Source organism: Pantherophis guttatus, chromosome 2, assembly GCF_059756535.1.
Source record: "Pantherophis guttatus breed Tessera chromosome 2, ASM5975653v1, whole genome shotgun sequence".
NCBI lineage: Eukaryota > Metazoa > Chordata > Lepidosauria > Squamata > Colubridae > Pantherophis > Pantherophis guttatus.
In genome coordinates this window covers 233,903,434-233,927,090 of record NC_142064.1, presented here as the reverse complement: position 1 = coordinate 233,927,090, position 23,657 = coordinate 233,903,434, and positions in this window count along the sequence as shown.

Genomic DNA, 23,657 nt, shown 5'->3' with positions numbered 1-23,657 from the left:
AACAGTCTTTTTCAAACAAAGGCTGTTAATTAACTTTCCTAACAGCCTACAAGAATCCAAAGAATAAATAATCATAATCTTACTATGGTTGGCAGAAAGCCCAGAAGCAATTTGCAGAGAACTAAGATCAAGACACGAAGGAGAGTGAATGAAGTTGTTCCCTGCAAATTGCCTCAGTTGTCATCCTTCCTTAAATAGGCTAAGGGAGTGGCCAATTAGCCCCAAGCCTTACTCTTGAGGAGACCTCTTCCTGAGGAGCTACTCCTGCATTTTGGAAGCTCCCATGCATTGAGAAGAGGCTCCTCCTCTTCTTCCTCTTCATTTATGGGAGGTTCTGGAAGTTTTGAAGGCCCTGGCTGAATCCCTGCCTCTGGCACCACATCTTCTCCAGCCTCCTCATTGTCTGACTTGAGTGCCAGCTGCACAGGTTGCTGGCACAGCACCACTTAAGCCTCCTCGCTGTTGGAATCAGCTACTAGCTGCACAGGCCGCTGACAGGCCACAACAGCTTGTGCACACTATGATCAGCTGGCCTTTGTACATGCGGCAGTGCCGGAAATTGGAAGAGCTGGTCTTCTGTTTTCCTGCGAGAGCATGCGCACCGGCCAGCTGATCGGCATGTGTGTATGCGTGGCAGTAACCAGAAGACTTGCTGGCCAGCGGAATTAACCAGAAGTACCTTATCTGGCATGTGCATTCCACCTGGGAAGCTCCTCTGCCTGGTCGAATAGTATGCATGCTAAGTGCGTGTGCATGCTAAGTGCTCACTTTTGGGCACTTGGTGCTGCACGCATGCATGCACAGTCCCATCACTGGCATAGCAGATGGAAAATCCATTGGTATTTAACCATGAATACATTTCTGCAAAAAATCTAGACTGGCATGTGTTACAACTTCACAACCCTTCTTTGAACTCTTTTAATATTTTGACTGAAAAATGATAAACACTGGTGTGATTGATACATGTAGCCTTGGTTCAGAGCAACAACGTAAAGCAACAAAAAGTCTTGAAAGATCATATTGTTTTGTCTAATTATATCTCAGGTTTTCTATTCTATAACCTTCAAAATAACGATTAACTTAATGTACAATATGGTATATAAATATGTCGCAGTGAATAGGCGGTTTAAAGGATGAGAGCCAATTTGGTCTAATGGTTAAGCCACAAGGCTAGAAACCAGAGTTAGAGACTGTGAGTTCTAGTCCTGCCTTAGCTATGAAAGCCAACTGGGTGATCATGGACCAGTCATTCTCTCTCACCTCATCTCATCTCATAAGGTGGTTGTTGCGGATAAAATAGGAGGAAAAAGGTGTGTTGGATATAAGTTATTAGCTTATATAAGTTATTAGCAAAAATAATAAAGGCAGGATGTATGTATATATGTTTATGTGAGAGAGAGAGACATTCTATGTATTCTTCTACACTCTCTTAAACATGCACATACAATATTGTCCATTGATGATAAAAATATATTTTAAAACTTGATCGTTTTCATTTCATCACAATTATTACAAAATGTCCATGGCATGCAGAAGTGAATTTCAATGATCAGTTAAAATTTTGACAACTGTGGCAATAGTGCTTATCCATATAAAATAAAGCCCCTGCTAATTGTGAAGAATGCCAAAGAGTGGATAGCAAAATATACCAATAGAATATTAAATTAAATTGTTCATGCTTTCAAGGACAGAAACAACATTTCAGAAATAGCAAATATACAAGTGGCCATAAAGTTGAGGCAGTAAATTTAAAACACTTGAATATGATGGTTGACAAAATACTAGAAGAAATAAAATCAGAAGAAATATGAACATTGATGGAAGCAGGTGTATCAGATAAAGCACAGAATAACCTCTAGGGGAATAATATTCAGTATAGCTTTTGTTATGTAGCTTTGTATTAAAACATTTTTCAATATGGCAAAAGTCTTGGGAAAAAATTTACACTTTGTATACAATTCTGCTCTATTACTCTAGTACAGTTATGAAGCCATATGAAAAATTTAAAGAAATTTGTGGAAACAGCATGGTGGCTTAGCAGGAAAATTCAACCATGTATACACAGTAGATGGTAACTTCAATATCATTGATAACTAAAGACCAGATCACAAATTCATAAGCAGGTCTAGAAAATCAGGAGCAGTTTAGAAATTTACCTTTATTGGCAATGTAATTAACAAAATTAAGGCAGGAGGGCAAGTATATTCTTTTATTTTTTTTAAATTCCCCCCCCCTAATAAACATATCTTAAATGTACAATTTCTTATCTAACATACATATTTTCTTTTAACTTTCATACTAATACAATCTTCACCCTAAACAATGTAATTATATTCGGAGTTGCTTTTGCTCTTCTACCATTTCATCTCCCTTGTTTTACAACAATCCTTCTTCTCTCTCTCCTCTCTTTTGTTTCCCTCCCTTCTTCCATCTACTCTTCTAATTTCTTCTTTCCTCCTTTCCTTCTCCTTCTCTACTTCTCCTTCATTTCCCACACACCTCCCTTCTTCCTCCCTTTTAACCATCTCTCCTACTCTTGTTTCCCCTCTCTTTCTTCCTCTCCTTTTCCCTTTCTTCTTTCCCTCTCTCTGCTTCCTCCCTTCTCTCCTCTATCCCTCTCCATTCTCTCTCTATTGTTGAATTCATTTTCAATTTAGTATTTTCCAAGGTGGTATTCGAGCAATCCTGATTTTTACTTTCTTTTCAATTACTCTTTCATTTTACTAAATTCACACATATCATCATAAATGTACATGTATATAATAACATTTTCTTTCTTTCCCCCCTCCCCTTTCCCCTTTTCCATTTACACAGGTGTTTTCTGGGTTTCTATTTCTCTTTTGTCTTCACTCATTTACTCATACCTTATCTAATTTATTTCTCTATAATCTTTTATTCATATTTCTTTTCTAACCATACATAAAATCGTCCCCATGTCTTGAAATACACTGATTCCTCTTTATCTTTTATTCTCAATGTTAACCTATTCATTTCTGCACATTCTAAAATCTTCTTTATTAACTCTCCTTCTGATGGGATTTTTTTCTGTCTTCCACTTTTGTGCAAATACAATTCTTGCTGCTGTTATTATATGAATAATCAAATATGTGTCTTCTTTGCTATATTTTTCCAGTAATGTACCCAATAAAAATGCCTTTGGTTTTAACTCTATACACTGGTGCAACACTTTCTCTAACCATGCCAGTATTCTAACTCAATAATTTTTTGCTTCTGTACATGTCCACCACATATGATAATATGATCCCAGCAATTGAAAACATTTCCAACATTTAGCTGATTTATCCTTAAACATTTTTGCTAATCTTTCCGGTGGCATATGCCATCTATAAAACATTTTATATATTTTTTTTTTATATGTAGTTGCCATTGTTAATTTATAATTCCTTTCTCATAGTTGTTGCCTTCTCTCTAGTTCTATCGTATTACCAAAGTTTTTTGTTATCATTGTCTCTTTTACTTCTTCCTCTTCTATTTATGTGAAGCCGCTGGGTGAGATCATCCGTGGTTTTGGGGTGCGATGCCATCTGTACGCTGATGACACTCAGCTGTACATTTCCACCCCAGACCACCCCAATGATACCCTCGAAGTGATGTCCCAGTGTCTGGAGGCCGTGGGGGTCTGGATGGGGAGGAACAGGCTTCGGCTCAACCCTTCCAAGACCGAGTGGCTGTGGATGCCGGTGTCCCGGTATAGCCAGCTGGTGCCATTGCTGGCTATTGGGGGCAAGTCACTGAGCCCCACAGAGGGGGCTCACAACTTGGGCGTCGTCCTGGACACACAGCTGTCTTTAGAAGAGCATATGACGGCCGTGGCCAGGGGGGCTTTTTATCAGGTTTGCCTGATACGCCAGTTGCGCCCCTTTCTGGATCGGGACTCCTTGTGCACAGTCACTCATGCCTTGGTTACGTCACGCCTGGACTACTGTAACGCTCTCTACATGGGGCTCCCCCTGAGGAGGCTCCCCGGAGGCTCCAGCTGGTGCAGAATGCGGCTGCGCTGGTGATTATGGGATCGACGTGGCACTCCCACGTAACACCTCTCCTGCGCGAGCTGCATTGGCTCCCGGTGGTCTTCCGGGTGCGCTTTAAGGTGTTGGTTCTCATCTTTAAAGCACTCCATGGCTTAGGGCCAGGGTATTTGCGAGACCGCCTGCTGCTACCGATAACCTCCCACCGGCCAATATGCTCTCACAGAGAGGGCCTCCTCAGGGTGCCGTCGGTCAGGCAATGTCGGCTGGCGGCCCCCAGGGGGTGAGCCTTCTCTGTGGGGGCACCCGCCCTGTGGAATGAGCTGCCTCCTGGAATACGATTGATCCCGGACCTCTGGACCTTCCGTAAAGCCCTGAAGACGTTTTTATTTCATCAAGCCGGCCTAGCCTAAATGGTTTTTAATTGGGATTTTAAATTTTATGGATTTGGGGTTTTAAATTGGGTAGCCAGTGATTTAATTCTTTTAATTATCTTAACTTTTGCATTTGTATGTTTTTTTAATTTTGGCTGTTCACCGCCCTGAGTCCCTTCTGGGAGAAGGGCGGTATACAAATTAAATAAATAAATAAATAAATAAATAAATAAATAAATAAATAAATAAATAAATAATCTGATTTGCAATAAGTAATTATACAATTTCTTAATCATTTCTTCATCTGTCCCAGTCAATATCTCATCCAATTCTGATTTTTCCAAATTAAAACCATACTATTTCAAATCTTTATCATATCTTGATTGTATTTGCAGTCATGTATACCAACCTGTCTCAATCCCTTGTTTTTCTAGTTCTTGTTTCTGTTTAGTTCTCCCTTCTCTTTTAAAATATCCTTATATCTCACAATATTTTTCATGTTAATCATATTTGGATATGTCAAAGCTTCTATTGTTGAAAGCCACATTGGTATCTTCATATAATGTCTTTCTTTCACTCTTTCCTATGTTGTTAGCAAATCATTCCTTATGTAATGTCTCTGAAAATACCCATGTATCCTATTTTTTCCATACCAAAGAAAAGTGTGCCACCCTAGTTGCAAATCATGTCCTTCCAGAGTTAATATTCTCATATTTCTCAATAAAATCCATTCTTTAACCCAGGTTAATGTCAGCGCTTGATAGTATAGGCAAGTATATTCTTATGCAGCTCTGATACCTTAGGAAGGAGCAATAAAGTCACCTATAAACACCATATCCTTATTTTATTTAACTTTCTTAATAATAGATTTATTGATATTAAATTATTCTTAAGTTTTGTGAAATGCTTTGCACTTGTTCCTATACAATATATTTCTGGATTATTTAGAACCTAGAAGAAACTTTTCTACCATATAATATAGCTGCAAGAGATTAACTGAAGAAACCAAGTACATACTGTATGTAGATTTAAAGAATAGTATTGCAGAAGGACAAATTTTAATTGCTGAATTGTGCTGAGGATATGCTTTTGGATGGTCATTTTTATCTCACTGTTAATTAAAACTTTACAGATTCTGTAATAGGGGGTCTGTTTTCAATAATAAAATATTACAAACATTTACAAATGGTTTAAAATAAATATTAGGGCCAATCACTATTTCATGTTTTTGAATAAAGGAATTTGATGTCATTAACTAGGTTTCTTCACACATAATCATTGAATGGACAAATTAAAGCAACTGAGAATCCAGATTGCCTTTCTATTCCCTCAAATAGTTGGCCATTTCTCACAAATACTAAAATGCACACAAATGTGTCTTTTTGTGTGTTTTAAGAAAAGAATCGACTATCCTATGTTCAACTTTCACAAGTCTGAATATATGAAGAAGGAATTCTACTGAAAATTTCTGAAAAGTTGTAAAGCCTATAGAATGGACAGAGGAAGCCAAAATGAGGTTTAAAACCTCATCCAGGAATTTTTTAGATAGAGTCAGGTTTCAGGTTATCCCAAGCCTTCTTTGTGTGATCTTGATATAAAATGTTGCATTGCATTAATTATAGAAATAAAGCTCTTATTCTATGCTTTAGAGAACTCTGATTGCTTAGTTATTAGGAATTAATTCATAAAAATAGCAGTAATCACTGCCAAATCCATCTGAGGCAAAAGGCCAATCTTCCCTCAATTTGCAATGGTTGAAGATTATTGAAGAGCATATTTTCAATTTTTATTCAGCAACACCACAATTTAAACTCCTAATTCTTGGTGCAAAGTGCCCTGTAATATGATGCCCAAATTCTCCACAATGTTTGGGGTATTCTAACAGATGGTCATTTTTCTGAAGCAATAAATCAATATGGAATGTGCTGATTTAAGAAAACCACTGTGCTTGAACAGGAAAATCCAGAATATCATTGGCTTTGGAAGCAAATTATATTCCTGAGGTTCACACACAGAAAATCACACATAGTCAAATAGAGCTACATTTATTAGCAGCTTGGTTAATTCTGCTGAACAGGTGAGCGGTTGTGCTATATTTGGTACCTTTGTATTGCAAAAGACAGTTGTGACCCGCATACTTTAAATTAATCACTATATGACATTTAAAATAGTTATAAAGCAAGACACAAAGGTTTAATTAATCATTGCTGTCAAACCTTACCACATTGTATATTGTCTGTAATTTTCAGCAAACTTCTCTGTTAGAAAGAAGTTAAATATGTGTCATGACACATAGCTTCTTTTCATTGTGTTCTCATAAACACTTTTTTTTAAAAAAGGCAGTAGCAATACTGCTGTGAAAGCAAAGTTTAAAATATATCTACTGAGGAAACTAAATGCAACCAAGCTTTCTCCTCTACATTCAATAATTCAAGGTACAAAAAAGTGATAAGCAAGTGCATGTAGAAGTGTAGGAAGTTAGCCCCCACCCCCTCCTAGAAAAATGAAATATTCTAGGAAATATTAAAAAGGCAGAATATTATTATTTCCCTGGATGAGAAATGGAGAAACATGTTTTTTTAGGCAGGAAGCAGACTCACTCTTAATAGTCCCCATACTCTCAATAGCCCACAGCAGGTGTCAGCACTTAAGAGATAAAGAGATAGCTAGGTCTGTTCATAAGCAAATGCCCTCACCCAAGATTCAACAAAGGTAGGATTAGCCCTCTACCTATCTAGCAACAGAACTCACCACATGGCACCTTGGGAAATTGCATCACCCAATAAGATTCAACCAAGCTTGGGACTCAAAAGACAACCTACAAAGTTATCCCTGCATGGCCTCATGGGAGTCTGACAACCAATCAGAATTCAAACTCAAATTCAAAGCCCAACAGAGGGTATAAATCTCTCTCTCTCTCTCTCTCTCTCTCTCTCTCTCTCTCTCTCTCTCTCTCTCTCTCTCTCTCTCTCTCTCTCTCTCATGTGCTTTTTTGCCCAGGACCTCAAAAACCATGTGGTCCTGTCCACCATTAAACCATCTTTTCAAGCAGTCTCCATGTTTCCAGTGTCTTTCTCACCACTTGGAACTGAACCCAGATGGACATTTCTTCCAACAGAAGAAAAAGGCAAAATAACCCCAGGGTTCCTTGGAAAAAAAGAAGCCCAATTTATTTTTCATGGTTCCCAAAAAGTTGGATTTCACGTTCTTTGATCCGGTTCAACTTGATAACATAAAAGCCAATCACTTTGATTATTTTTAGACCATACATGCAAAAGCCAATCAAGAAAGCAATTATGAGTTTATTTATTTATATGATTTTTTCCCCAAAACAACCACCACCAAATGTTATGCTATACCAAAGTATTTTGTACTTCAAACATTTTTAAGCAATTTTGCTATAATCTTTGGAAAAGTACTTAGGATAATTGCCTAATTTTTCAAAGATGCAAATCTTGCAGATTTCTCTCAACACAATTGAAAGCCAGAAATGTATGGTACGAATTCATTGAAAGCAGGTATACTGGTGAAATTTTCTAAAGTCAGTCTTTGACAAAAACCTAGGAAACTGTCAAAACCTGACTCAAAGGTAAATAAGATTCCTGGATTCCTTACTTCCTAAATGTCTATAACCTTTGAAAAATATGTAATTTACAAGAATCCTAAAACTTTTCTCATTGTCACTCTTAATGAGAATATTGGTAATAGGAAGAAAGAGTTATCAGTCCTCCAGGGCCAATTGTCCTATTAGGTAGAGGGACACAATTATCTCAGACAGATTTAGCACAAAAGAACAGCAAATTGTTATTTATTTACTTCATTGCTCATTGATTATCTTTTTACTGCCAGGGATGAGGAATAAAATGGAATTTTCTGTCTCATATGCAGCCATGGATTAGATGGCTAAAGACACCATTCTGTACTTTCTTCACACAGCAGTCTTGGTCTGGACTTGCAATCTCTGAACTTCACATATCTCTAATAACAAATGAAGGAAAGATGAAGGAGAAAGAGAGAAGTGGAATGTGTCAAAAGGAGTGGGGCCATCTCTGGAGATTGGGGAGAGGTATCTTAAAAGACAGGATGGTAAATGGGACCATGTGATCTTTAATAATTCTAGGCAAAACTAAATACCTTATCACAGAAAATAGGTTAAGGTACTGCCTGGACATATTTTTGCCAGATAATTAGACTCCTGAGGGAATATTAAAAGGTCTGTATCTAATGAACAGAATTGTTCAGGAGGTACTAACTTTTTGCAGAAAGTTTCTTTTGTATTGTTTTTCACTATTGTTTCACTTCCTGAAATAATCAGACTAATATTCAGTGATCTGTTATTCTGCCTCATGGTTTTGTTGAACCAGAACTTAATTTATATTTTAAAGTACAAATCCCATAACAAGATATACTATTGATTCAAATTCCTGAAATAATTTATTTCAAGCCTGTCCCTGGATTTGCTAGAGTAAGGAAGCTAGCTGCCTGGATGTGTTCAAAATTTATTCCTTTAATTTTGTTTTTAATACTTTTTATTGGGAAACATTGCTAAAGAGACAGAGAAATTTATAATACATTCTTTTCCAATGAATCTAGCAGTACCAAAATGGTATAGTTGCAATGTTGGCAAAATTTTGCTGGCAAGGGACTATTTAAAATGGAACTTCATATGTGGCTAAAACAGCATGGGAGATTTTAATATTGTTGAACAATAAATGTTGTAATCTTAGCCAGCAAAACCAGAAAGATCATTTTATATGCTCTGATATTATTATCAATGTGATTTATATTGCTAGCACATTTTTTAAAATATATTTTCCCCCTGATAAATAGTAGGGCCACTTGGTTTATTGAATTAGTAGCAGGTTTGCATTTTGAAATTGGAATAGTATCTACATTACATTTGAATTTCTTGAATTCGATTTAATATTGCTCAAATTATGTTTCACTGGATATCATGTACAACTAGCAACAAAATCTTCCTCAAAATGTTGTTTATACAAATGAATATCATTCTCTTTTACATTCTGATAATCAGGGAATATATAAAAAAAATTAGAGGGGAAGAAAAGGAAAGGAAAAGCTACTCACAAGTCATGATCAAACTGAAAATGATCTCAGATATTAAAATAAACAAACTAAATGGAAAAAAATAAGACTTCCCAACAATAACAAAAAAACTCTATCAATGCACAAATAAATGGGTTTCTGAAGCCATGTTTTGTTAAGTTATATAAAAGATAAATTACTAAATTAAAAGATTCAGGAATTACACAAAGTTTGAACATTATTTAAAATTTAATGTATAACTTTCCAGGACTTTTGAACTCTCAATATTTAAGACAAATGTCAAAGTTTAAAGACAAGTTAATTTGTTTTTATTTGTTAAGTTTATGATACAAAATAAATTATAAATTGCTGAGTAACTTAATGTTTGCATTCAGTTTTCTGTTCGGAACTTTTAAGAGATTGAAACATTCCTAAGGAGATTAAATACTTAAGCATTCTACTGTCCTTTAAATCAAGGAAATTTTATAAACTCAATTACTGAATGACTCTAAATGTCATTATGTGGCATATAGCATGATTAAACATTTTACTATTTCTCTATAAAGAGTATCATTTCTAGTAGGATTAAATCTACGAAAATGAATTTTCCTCTCTCCAATAATTATTCAGAAGAATTTGAAATACTTGTCAAATAATGTATTATGGGGTCATCAGTCAGAAACAGAAATACGCATGGAAAAACTGGTTACATATAATCAACAGTCTTGTGAGGTCACTATTAATTCTACTAAGCATATGCATCTGCAATGTTTTAACTTTAATATGATTAAGGCTTAATATGCTGGAAAGTAATCTCATGGATATCTTAAATCCACATATTCTGCATGTAGTAAGGTAATGCAAGATATGAGAGTAGCATTATCGTCTTCAGTGTACAAACAAATATATTTTTCCACAAATAAAGTTCCGTCCATATCCACACAATAAACAATATAAAGGGTTTATTCATAGTGCCCTACAGAAGGAATAAAAATACTTTCAACAATAGGAATGTCTAGTATCACTAACGATGACAACAAAGCATTTATAAGATGCATTTTCATCTTACATAAGTAGACGTTCTCACACTTTCTCTCAGCATTTTAAATCAGCGCAACTCTTTGTACATTATTTAGGTGTTCTGTGCCTCACAGCATTAGTCCCAACCACTAGCATTTTTTCACACAGTAGATCTTTACAACTCTAATTTTTCTTAGTTAGACAGTAAGGATAATGCAAGTAACAAAAAAGAACAGGGGTAACACTGAGAGACAAACAAATCAATTCAAATACTAGGCGCCAGTAATGCAAAGAAGAGGAGCTATGAGATACATGCAGTACATCTATTCATCCACAAGCAATGGCCTCCAACAGCAAAAAGAAGTTTGCCAAAGAATAGGACATTGTAATAATTATAGCTATTGGGCTACCTCAATATTGTCCTTCCTTCCTTCCTTCCTTCCTTCCTTCCTTCCTTCCTTCCTTCCTTCCTTCCTTCCTTCCTCCCTCCTTCCCTCCCTCCCTCTCACTGCGAGAAAAATTAGTGATTTGCATTTAGCCATAGCTCTGTTTTCATTTAATGCAATAAACATTATCTTGAATCTTCATCTAGAGCCAGTGGCTAACTTTAGAATGTTATAATGACTTTGTGCTGGCTCAGATTATCTTTGGATCTCTGTAATCCCACAATATTGATAGCATTCAAGAGCTGAACTTATTCATTCTCAGCTTAGCGGTGAACCATTTGAACTTGCAATAAAATAGCATTTTCTTTGAAATGCTGGAACTTTCTGGAACTTCCGAGCAAATTGTTTCCTCATATGGAAGAACTCATCACTCTCGCGTCTGATTCTTGGGCCGCTAAGGTAAGAGATCTCTCAATGAGAAAAGTCCTGCCCAGAATTTATTTATTTATTTTTCATACAGCTGGACAAATGTACACATAGATTAAGAACACCAGTGGTGTTGCTGCAATCAATTCATTTTATTTCCCTGTTGTCTGTACTTAATCCTCACACAGTTAGTGAAAACCCAGATGAATGCTAGCTTGACTATTGTATAAACAAACAACAGATGCTAACAAATCAGTCTAGCTCTCAAAATGGAACAAATTCTCTGTAGGAATAGATTTGTCCAGATAGGATGGTAAGAAAAAATAAATATAAAAAAGGTTAATGATTGCCATTATAAAAAAGGCTTCAGTTGCTGAAATTCTTTTGGTACTAGTTTTCAAAGTTCTTCCGTAAGTAGTATTTATTTCCAGTTCTTTAATTTACTTGTGAGGTTATTTCCAGTCCAACCTCCAACAGAGAGATTGAAGGACTTTTTGCTTCTCTAGGATGAGTTGCAATTTAAGGCAGGTCAGTAATTTTTTTGTTCCTTCTCCTCAGCAGTAAAAGGACAATGAAAGTACATAGTATTCATTTATATTATCTGAAAACTGTGTTTCATGTCCTTATCTGTCAGGCAGATATTGCAATTTGTTTCATGTGGGGCTCCTCTTGAAGGAGTTGCAGCTAGAGGAAGAAAAATCTAGGAGGGGGTTAAAACTCAGAGATATTCATAAAGAGCCATGGTGGTATAGGGGGTAGAATGCGCTACTGCAGGCTAACTCACAGCTTATTCCAAGCGTTTGATTCTCACCAGCTCAAGGTTGATTCAGCCTTCCATCTTTCTGAGATAAATAAAATGGGGATCCAGGTTGTTGGCGGCAATATGCTGACTGTGTAAACTGCTTAGAGAGGACTGTAAAGCACTATGAAGCAGTATATAAGTCTCAGTGCTATTGATATTCTGTGCAGTAACCCTCTCACTTTGGAATAGCATCCTACTGAATATTATTGAAGGACGAGAAAGGTTCCCATTTTTAACCTTTCATAAATTGGTTACAGGCAGGGGTGAAATTCAGCAGGTTCTGACAGGTTCTGGAGAACCAGTAGTGGAAATTGTGAGTAGTTCGGAGAACTGGCAAATAGCACCTCTGGCTGGCCCCAGATTGGGGTGGGAATGGAGATTTTGCAATATCCTTCCCCCAGGAGTGGGGTGGGAATGGAGATTTTGCAGTATCCTTCCCCTGGAGTGGGGTGGGAATGGAGATTTTGCAGTATCTTTCCCCTACCACACCCACCAAACCACACCTACAGAACAGATAGTAAAAAAATTTGAATTTCACCACTGGTTATAGGGCATTAAATAAGGGAGGTTTTTGCAGAAGGCAGAAGCATGCATGGCTATGTGCTTTTAATACAACCCTGATTTTATGAAGATTTCATGCTCAGTGTAAGCTGCTGTCAGTCAGTCCAGTAGATGACATACAAGTTGTAGTAAAATAAATAAGTAAGCAAGCTGCTCTCAATGATTCACAGAGTAGGTTGAAATGATGACCATGCACAACTATCCTAGTTAAGTTGATTTTACATTGCAAATCTCCTTTTAAATCTCCTTTTAAAAATGATTATTAGTCAGCCTTGGCAAAAATGACTGAAGTCTACAATCAAAAATACTTTTCATCAAATGTCTGCATTGTTTTCTTTCATTTTTAAAAAAAGAACTTTGATTACCATTCTGACATCATTCTTTAATTTGAATCAGTAACTTTTGCAAATCTTTTATTGGAGGGCATTGTGGCAATTGTAGCTGATAGAAATCTATCCTGCCATTTCTATATTGGAAGTCATTATTCTGTTGGCTCACTTCATACAGTTCAAATGTTCCATTCATGAATTTCAAACAGTCTTGGCATATGTCTAGAAACCCTTTCTAGATCCCTGCTGAAGATGATTTCTGTGACAAATGAAAAATATGGAGATGGACTGGCTCCCTATTGGTCTCCGGTCACAATTCAAGGTGTTGGTTATTACCTTTAAAGCCCTACATGGCTCATGGCCAGGTTATCTTCGAGACCGCCTTCTGCCACATAGCTCCCAGTGACCAGTAAGATCCCATAGAGTTGGTTTCCTCCGGGTCCCATCAGCTAAACAATGCCGGCTGGCGGGCCCGTGGGGGAGGGCCTCTCTGTGGCTGCCCAGCTCTCTGAAACCAGTTACCTCCTGAGGTCCGGACCATCCCCACCCTATTGGCCTTCTGAAAAGTGGTGAAGACCTGGCTTTTCTGGCAGGCCTGGGGCCATTGATCTCGCTCTTGTGATCTGGCGAGATCTGGCCATGAATGGCATGAATGAGTTTTTAATGTTTTTAATGTTTTTAATTTTTAAATGTTTTTTATAATGATTTTTTAAAATGTATTGTGAGCCGCCCTGAGTCTTCGGAGAGGGGCGGCATATAAATTGAACTAATTAAATTAAATTAATTAAATTAAATAGAATAATGGCAACAGAGTTACTGAATTCAAGTCGCAACTGTGTTCATTCCTGCATATGAGATACTCTAAACCACTTTTTCCACTTTGCACTGTGAATTTCAAATCTCTTTCCAAGTTATTTCTTGTAATTCTGTTGTTCATACAAGCTTTTATATATATATATTTGCCAGAATTATATGTTGGGGGTCAGGCTAATAATTGATGCGTCAAAATATAAATTATTATTTTCTCCAATTTAAATAAATATAAGCAAGGAGGAGTTAAATGCATGAAGTATCTGAACACAGAATCTTCTTCAATTCATATTTTAATTTAAAATTACATCATTCCGTGTACTCTTTCCTGTTTAGAGATGTACTTTTTCCATCCAATTCATTCCAATATGAAAATAAGAGGTAAATAAAAACAACTTGGTAAGGTTATTCAAATAATCTAGTATAAAATGTAAATGCAACATTTTTTCCTCCTGCAATTCTATTTTCTTCTAGAGGAAATAAGGATTTTTTTTAAAAAAATAAATAAAATTGCTTGTGAACACAATTCTTTACATATGCTAAATATACAATTAGCTTTTTAGTAATAAACAGAGGGCACAACCCTATTTCATTTTGGTGCCCAGAAATAGCTCGGTAATTTGCACAGTAACTCTCCAGATTATAAATCACTTGTTTAAGTATGAGGTAATCCATATGGTCCAGTTCTATTTTTAGAAGTATTTATCTGTACGATAACAGAGGTTTTGGAAAGATGATTAGCATCACGGTAATCCAACTGAGAAGTGAAGAAAACAGAGACCGTTGTTTTGTATTAAAGTGTGCCTTAGCTATAAAGAAAACAAATTGATGTGAACATAGTGAGGTTTTTCAAACTCTCTGCAAGCTAAGTTTTAATTTGGCAAAGGGATCCTTTGGAATGTAGCAGCTGTTGAGTTAGCAACACTATCCTTCTTGCTTTCTTGACAATTTTACTTTTCACCTGCCAAATTATCCATTTATAATCTGAAATCCCACTGAAATATAAATTCGGGGTGATAAATGAAAGCTACATGTGATGTATGAGTGAATATTTTAAAGTATTAATATGTGGATGCACACACCCACATACACAACTTTTTATATAAGTGTAACATTATTATATTATTATAACATGATTATAAGTGTAACATGATTATAATATTATAAAGGGATACAGTGGCTCAGTGGCTAAGATGCTGAGCTTGTCCATCGAAAGGTCGGCAGTTCAGTGGTTTGAATCCCTAGTGCCGCATAATGGGGTGAGCTCCCATTACTTGTCCCAGCTTCTGCCAACCTAGCAGTTCAAAAGCATGTAAAAATGCAAGTATAAAAATAGGGACCACCTTTAATGGGAAGGTAACAGTGTTCTGTGCACCTTTGGCATTTAGTCATGCCGGCCACATGACCATGGAGACATCTTCAGACAAAGCTGGCTCTTCGGCTTTGAAACGGAGTTGAGCACCGCCCCTAGTCGAGTCGGGAATGACTAGCATATATGTGCGAAGGGAACCTTTACCTTTACCTTTAACATTATTATTATGAGATCCAGTTTGCTATAGTATTTAAGGCACCAGGCTAGAAACCAGGAGACTATGACTTCTAGACCTGCCTTAGGCATGAAGCCAGCTTGGTGACTTCGGGCCAATCATTTTCTCTCCATCCTAAGAAGAATTCATGTCAAGCTACTTTATAACCATGCCAAGAAGCTTGGAGGGACTTGTCCAATCAGTCTTCGGGAATCAATGCTGATGCCAAAGTATTTTTATTGTTATATATTATTATTTTATTATCAAATATCAGCAAGATATTTAGACTGGATTTGACATTTTTATCCACGTATCAAGTTTTTTCCAATGACCTGGTTAGGCAGATGTTTTTTTGATGGTGTCAAATGTGTTGTGACAAGCTGTTCCAAATAAATCTGCCTTTTGCAATTGACTGGTGGTGATTTTGTTGTCGTCATTGGTGTTCAAGTGGTGCTCCAGATGTTTTGGGATTGCTATTACTGGTTGTGCATTCAACCAGATTTTTAGGCTGGATTTGTCATTTTTATCCACCTATTGAGTCCTTCCCAAGGACCTGAGATAGGGAGATATTATTGTTTAAAGACATTGTTGCAGGATTTGCAGTAATGATGAGATGAGATGAGATAGGACAAGATAAGATAACCTTTATTGTCATTTTTTTACTGTGAGCACACTGGCCCACATTAAAAATGAAATTCTATTGCTTGCACTCAAAAGAATGTTGATGTAATGTTGGTGTAATAATGTTGATGTTTAATAATAACTATTATTTTTGAGACCTAGTTTGGTGTAGTGGTTAAGACCTCACACTAGAAACTGGGAGACCAGGAGTTCCAATTCCAACCATAACCATGAAGCCAGTTGCATGACCTTGGACAGTCCCTCTGTCTCTGCCTTGGAAAGAGGCAAGGGCAAACAAGTTCTGAAAGTATTGAGAAGAAAATTGCAAGCAGTTGTCCAGGCAGTCACCAGGAGTCAACACTGACTTGAAGGTATACACACACGCGCACACACACACACACACACACACACACACACACACAAATGGAGTTTTATTAAAGATATTGCTTTATGTGATTCATTATGCCATGGTGTGTCAGAAAATCAATTGCAAATAATAGCTTAATTCTTGGATGTACATATAGGATTCTTTCTTTTGGCATTTCCTTTGTTTAAACAACTAGCCAGATGGAATTATCAGTCCTCCAGCAGGAAAAACCTGTCAACAGTGGAGTTATATATCACCAGTAAACCATGGAAAGCAAATCCCAATAATCATTTATATAAACGTCCTTTTGTTGATTTGCTCTCATCCTTGCAGAAAGAGCTTTTTGCACTATTCCCTAACAGAAAACCGATGGGAGATTATCAAGTAAATTAAGCTGAAACTATTCTTCCCCATGTAGCAAAAAAAGATTTTAAAACTTTTATAGGGTAGAAAAAAATGGAGGGAAAAACGCTATTGATCTTTTTAGAAACTTCTCATTAAGTTATTATTAAGTCATTATTGCCTAACGCATTGTAAGCCACCCTGAGTCTTCAGAGAAGGGCGGCATATTAATCAAATTTTTTTAAAAAAATTTCATACGATTTTAATATTTGTTTTACTTGAGAATTGCATTTTGGGACATCACTGTTGGTCATAGAAGGCAACATTTTCTCTGTCCTTCCAATGTTTATAATTAGCTCAATGACTTTGTTTTATTACTAGCTCAATTTTAACATGAAAATCACTTCCTAGAAAATTTATTTTAGTATTTATATTTGCAAAATTTGGTAGCAAAGTTCAGCAAAGAACATTCTGTCAAAGATTCAGTAGCAGGTTCATGCTTAACAAATTAATTAAAACCATACTGATTGATTGATTGATTGATTATGTGCCATCAAATAGATATCAACCATTAGTGACCACATCAATTGGCTCTCTCCAGGAAGGTCTACTGCTAACTTGATTCTTCAGATCTTCCAACAGTGCACCCTGTACTTGAGTCCATCTATCATGCTTCTGGTTATCCTCTTCTTTTCTTCCACTTTGCTAGCATTATAGACTTTTCCAGAAATCCTGAAGGATAATGTGGTTGATGTAGGGTAGTTTGAGACTGAGCACTTGTGCCTGGAGAGAGAACTTTGAATTTATTTCTTCATTGATCTTTTTGTTGTTTGTTTTTTGGCTGCACATGGTATTTTCAGTTTTCTCCAACACCAATGTTCAAAAGGATCAATATTCTTTCTACCGTGCTTCTTCAAAGCCCATGTTTCAATTCCCAATTATCAAAGGGAAAAACTTTTTGCACTGGGGTATCTTTTTCAAGGCCTTCATGTCTGCCCTACAAAATGCTAGTTGGTGGCAGTTTTCTTGACTTTAATTCTAGCTACAAGTGGCACAGGAATGATTATAGGGTTGGAGGCTAAAACATATGAAGAACAGTGTGGACTGGAATTGGACATATCTATTTTAATGAAAAGAAGGACTAGGAGTGACATAATAGCAGTGTTCCAATATTTAAGGGGCTGCCACAAAGATGAGGGAGTCAAACTATTTTCCAAAGCACAAAAAGGCAAGACAAGAAACAATGAATGGAGACTAACCAAGGACAGAAGCAATCTAGAACTAAGGAGAAATTTCTTAATGGTGAGAGCAATCAACCAATGGCATAGCTTGTCTTCAGAAGTTGTGGGTGCTCCATCACTAGAGGCTTGCAGAAAGAGGCTGGACAAACATTTGTCTGAAATGGTATAGAGTTTCCTGCTCAAGCAGGGGTTAGATGAGAAGATCTCTGAAGTTCCTTCCAACTTTATTATTCTACTTCTATCTTGCATGTTCTGCCAATTTCTGATTCAGCTTGATTATAAAATTCATCAACCTCCTCTTCATCTGCATATGCTTCAAATTATATGAAAACAATGCTATTTTTTCTTTTCTTTTCATATTAAGAAGAGTAAAAAGTATGATCTTCTGGCTAAAAGTCCATCTCAGTTTGCTGATATCAAGGATATCTAAATGAATCAACCATTAGTTAATTAATTTCATCTTCACTGTTGAGCTTTCCATGTTCCTGGTTCTTACATTCCATGTTCCCACTGTAACTGTGTCTTTCCACCTTTATTCCCACAAGGCATCATCTGCAACTAGATGTCCCAAAAGCCATATTAAAAAAACAACAACAACATAAGTTCTCTTCTGCTATTCCTGAGTAGAATGTTGAATGCTATCTGTTCTTAGGGGACAATAATCTGAGTAATGTATTGTCAGTCATTGTATATATTCTATCCATGTTTGTTTTAGGAAAAAATACAGAAGTGGTTTGTTTGCTTGTTTAGTTATTTATTTAAAAATGAATATAGCTGACCATCATTTGTTGAACTCCTAGTGGCTCCCAACTTCATTATTTATCATTACCTTCTCCTTCTCAGTATGAATTGATGCCTTTGTTATTGTCACTAAAGTGATCATTTGTCTTCACCATCTTCCTTTATTGCTGCTGCCCAAAATATTGTTATCTGCTTGCTTTAAGTGGGCAACTGGGATGACCATCATGTCTTGAGTGACCCTGGTAAGAATGGATACACTTTGCAGGCAATTCTTCATTTATTCCTCCCAGGAACCCAGGGATATAGACACCACCACCCCCACTACCACAATGTGGCAGCACAGCAGAAATTGTTGGGAAGAAATTTTACTGTGTTCTTTGAAAATCATATTCCTGTTTTGGTTGGAAATAAACTTAGCATTCAAACGATACAATATTTACTCTTTGGTTTAAGACTCTGGGACACATACATTGCAGGGTATTTAATTCATCAGACTTCTTCAGTCTCATGTCTCCATGTCTATAATTGGTCAGAGAATATGACATTACTGGTGGGGATGCTGAAAATTAAAATTTACTAATATATTATATCACCATCCTTGAAGATGCAACTGAGAATGTCAACATGGCAACACATCCCCAAAATTCATAGTCTTTGACTTAAATTGGCTATAAGTGAGATCATCACCAGAAGTGGGTTGCAAATCCCATTGCTACTGGTTTGCTCATGGGTGGGCGGAGCCTCCCGCTGCAGCCGCTACTGGATCGCCCGATCCGGGGCGAACCAGTAGCAATCCACCACTGGTCATGACTGTCAAAGATTAATTTAGCTGGCTGTTACATATTCTAGATCTGTGATAGTGAACCTTTTTGGCACCGATTGCACGTGCTCGTTGTGGCCGCACTCTGGAAAAGCCGAACTTCCGGGTTCTAGCGTGCATGCATGCCCAATCCATCGGCTGATGGATGCACATGTGCACACCAGTTTTCAGCACTGCTGCGTGCATGAAGGCCAGCTGATTGTTGCACATGCATGTGTGCCAGAAACCTGGAAGACAAACAGGCAAGGCTGAGCATGCCGGGCGACATGGCTTCACGTGACACTTTGGGCACACGTGAAGCCATGCCGGTTCTAGATACTTAATATAAATATGAAGTTCTATTAAGCAATTAATTCCCAGGTGTATTAGGGAATAACATTTCCAGGACTGGTTTCAGATGGAATTGCCTACTTGAGGTTATCAAGAGAAAGAAACTGGACATTGCATATGATTTTTGTTTGTGTTACATTCAGGTTTTCCAGTATAGTTTCCATAAGATGGGTAAAGTATCTTAAATTCTGGATTGTCTTATGTAGTGTGACTTTTCAAAAAATTATTTTACTCAGGCCTTTGTAATTCAAAAATAAACCAAGTAGTATTGCCTTTATATTCTCCAGCAAGTTGCCATGTCATCGAATCTACTATGTAGTTATCAGCACAATAACATGCAGTATTTTGAGAAGGTGCAGCATATATCTTTTGTCACTGCTCTATGTGCATTTTGCACAAAATATAACCCTATTAAAATTACAATGCATTTATCATCCAGCTCTGGTTAAGAACTCACAAGCTGAAAAGAATTTAATTAAAATATGATGATTTAATGGCAAGCTCCATCTATTGTTAACTTTGGAGGTTGAGATTCTGTTTGAAATTGGATCCCAAATTTAATTTAGGCTTCTGCCAAACTTATTATACTTCTAAGGCTGCTTTAGGTAGGAGCCACGTGGTTAACACATCCTTGTTAGTCTTTTTTTTTTCCTATAATGTCTTTCAAGAATAGTTCAGAAGATTTAATAAAATAATTTTTAAATCTGCTTGCACTACAGCCCTTTGTTCTGACCTGTTGCTTTGTTTTCAGCTGCAATGTTTGTTAGCATTGATTGTTATTTAGAAGGGTAGTTGAACTTTTTCCAATGTAATAACTGAGTTATGATCTCAGAATTTTGTAGGAGATAGCTGCCCTTAGTTAATCTTGATTTTTCTTGAAAAAGTAAGGAGACTCAGATTTGCTAAGTACATGGATCAAATACCTTTTGGAATGTCCAGAATCGTAGAGTGAACTGGAAAGTAAAAAAAAGAAAAATATCCCAGAAATCACTTGCGTATTATTCCAAGAATAATTAACCCAGAAAGCCATGTAGTCAGCAAGATTGACTTCAAATGGATGTTGTCTATATATCCTTTTCATCTTGGCATTATGAGAACATTGAGTAGTCCTAATATTCTTGAGAGTGGTCTTGGTAGAAAAAGTCCACTCACTTTGGTGAAGGAAATTTAATTCCAATCCACATTGACAAAAAAAAATTAAAAAAAATGCAATGCATTCTCTAAAACAGACAAAGCAAAATCCCCTAAAAGCAAGAACTCTTGGCAACCATTTCTGGGCAAAGCTTATTATACACAAGACAGCAAAAAAAAAATAAAAAAAATTAGAGAAATAAATTCATCTTGATTGTTAAACAGATAATGCAAATAAAAATTATCAGAGTGTCCTTGAAATTTAAGTTAAAAAAGGAGCAATGAGCTGGTGGCGAATGGCCCTGTAAAACTGACAAGACAAAATACAACCATGGGTTATGGTTTCTATATACCCAAGTAAATGGGCAATATTGGGTTTCATATGGGGTTTTCCTCTATTTCCCTTCCAAACAGCTATAGGAAGTGTTAAACTGGACTAGAGATAAGACTTTCCTGAACTTAGGAACTGTAATATGATATAAATGTGAAGCTGGTTTAGAGGCTAAGATTTGGTTATTAACAATTATTTTATGAGAAAAAGCAGCAGATTATAGTTGTCCTTCTATATCTTAGATTCTTTGCCTTAATATTGATCTAGCTTGATCTGACTCTAAGTTTAAGAAGGCATCACTGAAGAAACCATAGAGGCTCAGAGGAACAGCTATTTTCCAAGAAATAAGTTTCTCAAAAGTGATATTTGCAATTTGCTGTGGAAGAGAAAAGAAAGATGTGTCTTTCAAAAATTTATTGACCTGAATTGCATTTATACTATTCATACTACCTATCTAACCCAACAGTACTATTTCTGTATCATTACTAAGAAAATTGTATGGGCATATCTGTAATATTTATATAAATTTGAGTTTCAAAAGGCAAGAACTTGGGGTTGAAATAAATGAACTGATATGGACTAGAGTGGGCCTCTTTACTATATGTTATATTGTTCAGGGAATACATTAATAAAGAGCAGCAATGATACTCAAAAAGGCAAACACTATGAATCTGCTTGGCTATAATTCAATAAGTGAAAGGACGGAATACATTAAAAATACAGTATATCCAATAAACTTTAGCATTCCACAATTGTATACTTCTACTAAAGACACAATAGAGGAAGATATTGAGGAATTATACAGCAAGTTACAAAGGATGTTAGAAGGAGGACATAGTACTGAAGAAAGGACACAATACAATTAATGGAAAATTGAAATGGAAATATTGGAGAAATAGAAAAACCTTACAATAATGGAGGAGGTATGTTAATCAAGTTTTATGAGCAAGATTATGGTGAAACCTTTTACCAAGAAATTATAGAATTACAAATATTTGGAGGGAGATAATATACACAGGAAATCACTACCAAATGAGTATGATATAAAATAGAACAGATCCCTAAATAGGAAAGCATTACCTGTGCATGAAACATTATCTGTTGAATGGTTTAACATTGCTGGAGAAAAGTTAGTTAAAATTCTGGATCATCAAATATGGAACCAATCTTTATGACCGAGAGATTAGAAACTCTCAGGGTGTACATATGTTTTTGAGCCGCGGTGGCACAATGGTTAGAGTGCAGTACTTGCAGGCTACTTCTGCTGACTGCCGGCAGCCTGATGTTTGGCAGTTCAAGCCTCACCGGCTCAAGGTTGACTCAGCCTTCCATCCTTCTGTGATCAGTAAAATGAGGACCCAAATTGTTGGGGAAAATATGCTGACTCTGTAAACCGCTTAGAGAGAGCTGTAAAGCACTGTCAAATGGTATATAAGTTTAAGTGCTATTGCTATTATCAAAGAAAGGAAACACAAGAGATGATGAAAATTAAAGAATCCTTGCATTCATTCATCACACTGGCATACTAGTTTGGCTTAAAATCTTATAAAGAAAAGTAGACCTATACATAGAAAGAGAAATGCCTAATGAACATGTTTCAGAAAAGGCAGAAAGATACAAGATCAGAAAGCTAAACGAAGATGAATTAAGGGAAGGAGCTAAAAAAAGAGGAAGTTTACCTTTGCTTTATTGATCATAACTAGGCATTTGACTATGTAAACCATTCCTGAATGTGGAAATTATTAAGGCTAATGAGGTGTCAGGCGCCTAATCATTCTTCTGAGGAATCTTTGCCATGAATAAGAAGTTACTGTAAAAACTTAATTAGGAGAAAGAGATGAGTGAGTTATCCCCATAATCTGCTTAATTCACTGAAATTAATGAAATAAAATATATTGGGTTTTTCTTTTTTAAACCATAGCAGGATTGAAAGAGATGACAGCTGGAATCACAATCAGAAGCTGATATATTAACAGCTTAGTTTTGCATGCAGACAACACTATTTTGTTATCTGAAAGTAAGGAAGATTTAAATGAGTTCACCATAAAAAATTTTAAAAATGGAAAGTGAAAAATCTGGATTAATGTTAAATGTTAAGAAGCATTCTTATTGAATTTACAGTTGGCAGTGAAGAAATGAAGGTGTCATTTTAGGAATAAGTAAATAGGGACTGTGTTCTAGAGAATTAAAGAGGAGATTAATCTTAGAAAGGCAATGACAAAGTTAGATAAATTCATGATAGATAAAGGGCACTTCAGTAATAACATAGAAAAACCAAAGAATGTTTTTTTTTCCTAGTGGGTAATGTAAGGATGTAAAAGCTGGAAAATGAGAAGAAAGGGAATACATGTCTTAAGAACTATCATCTCGAATGATTTTACTATGTATATTGTGGATCAATATAATGAGTCCTGTGCCAAATAAAAGCTGACTGAGAGAAAACTTTAAAATGAATTCCATTAAA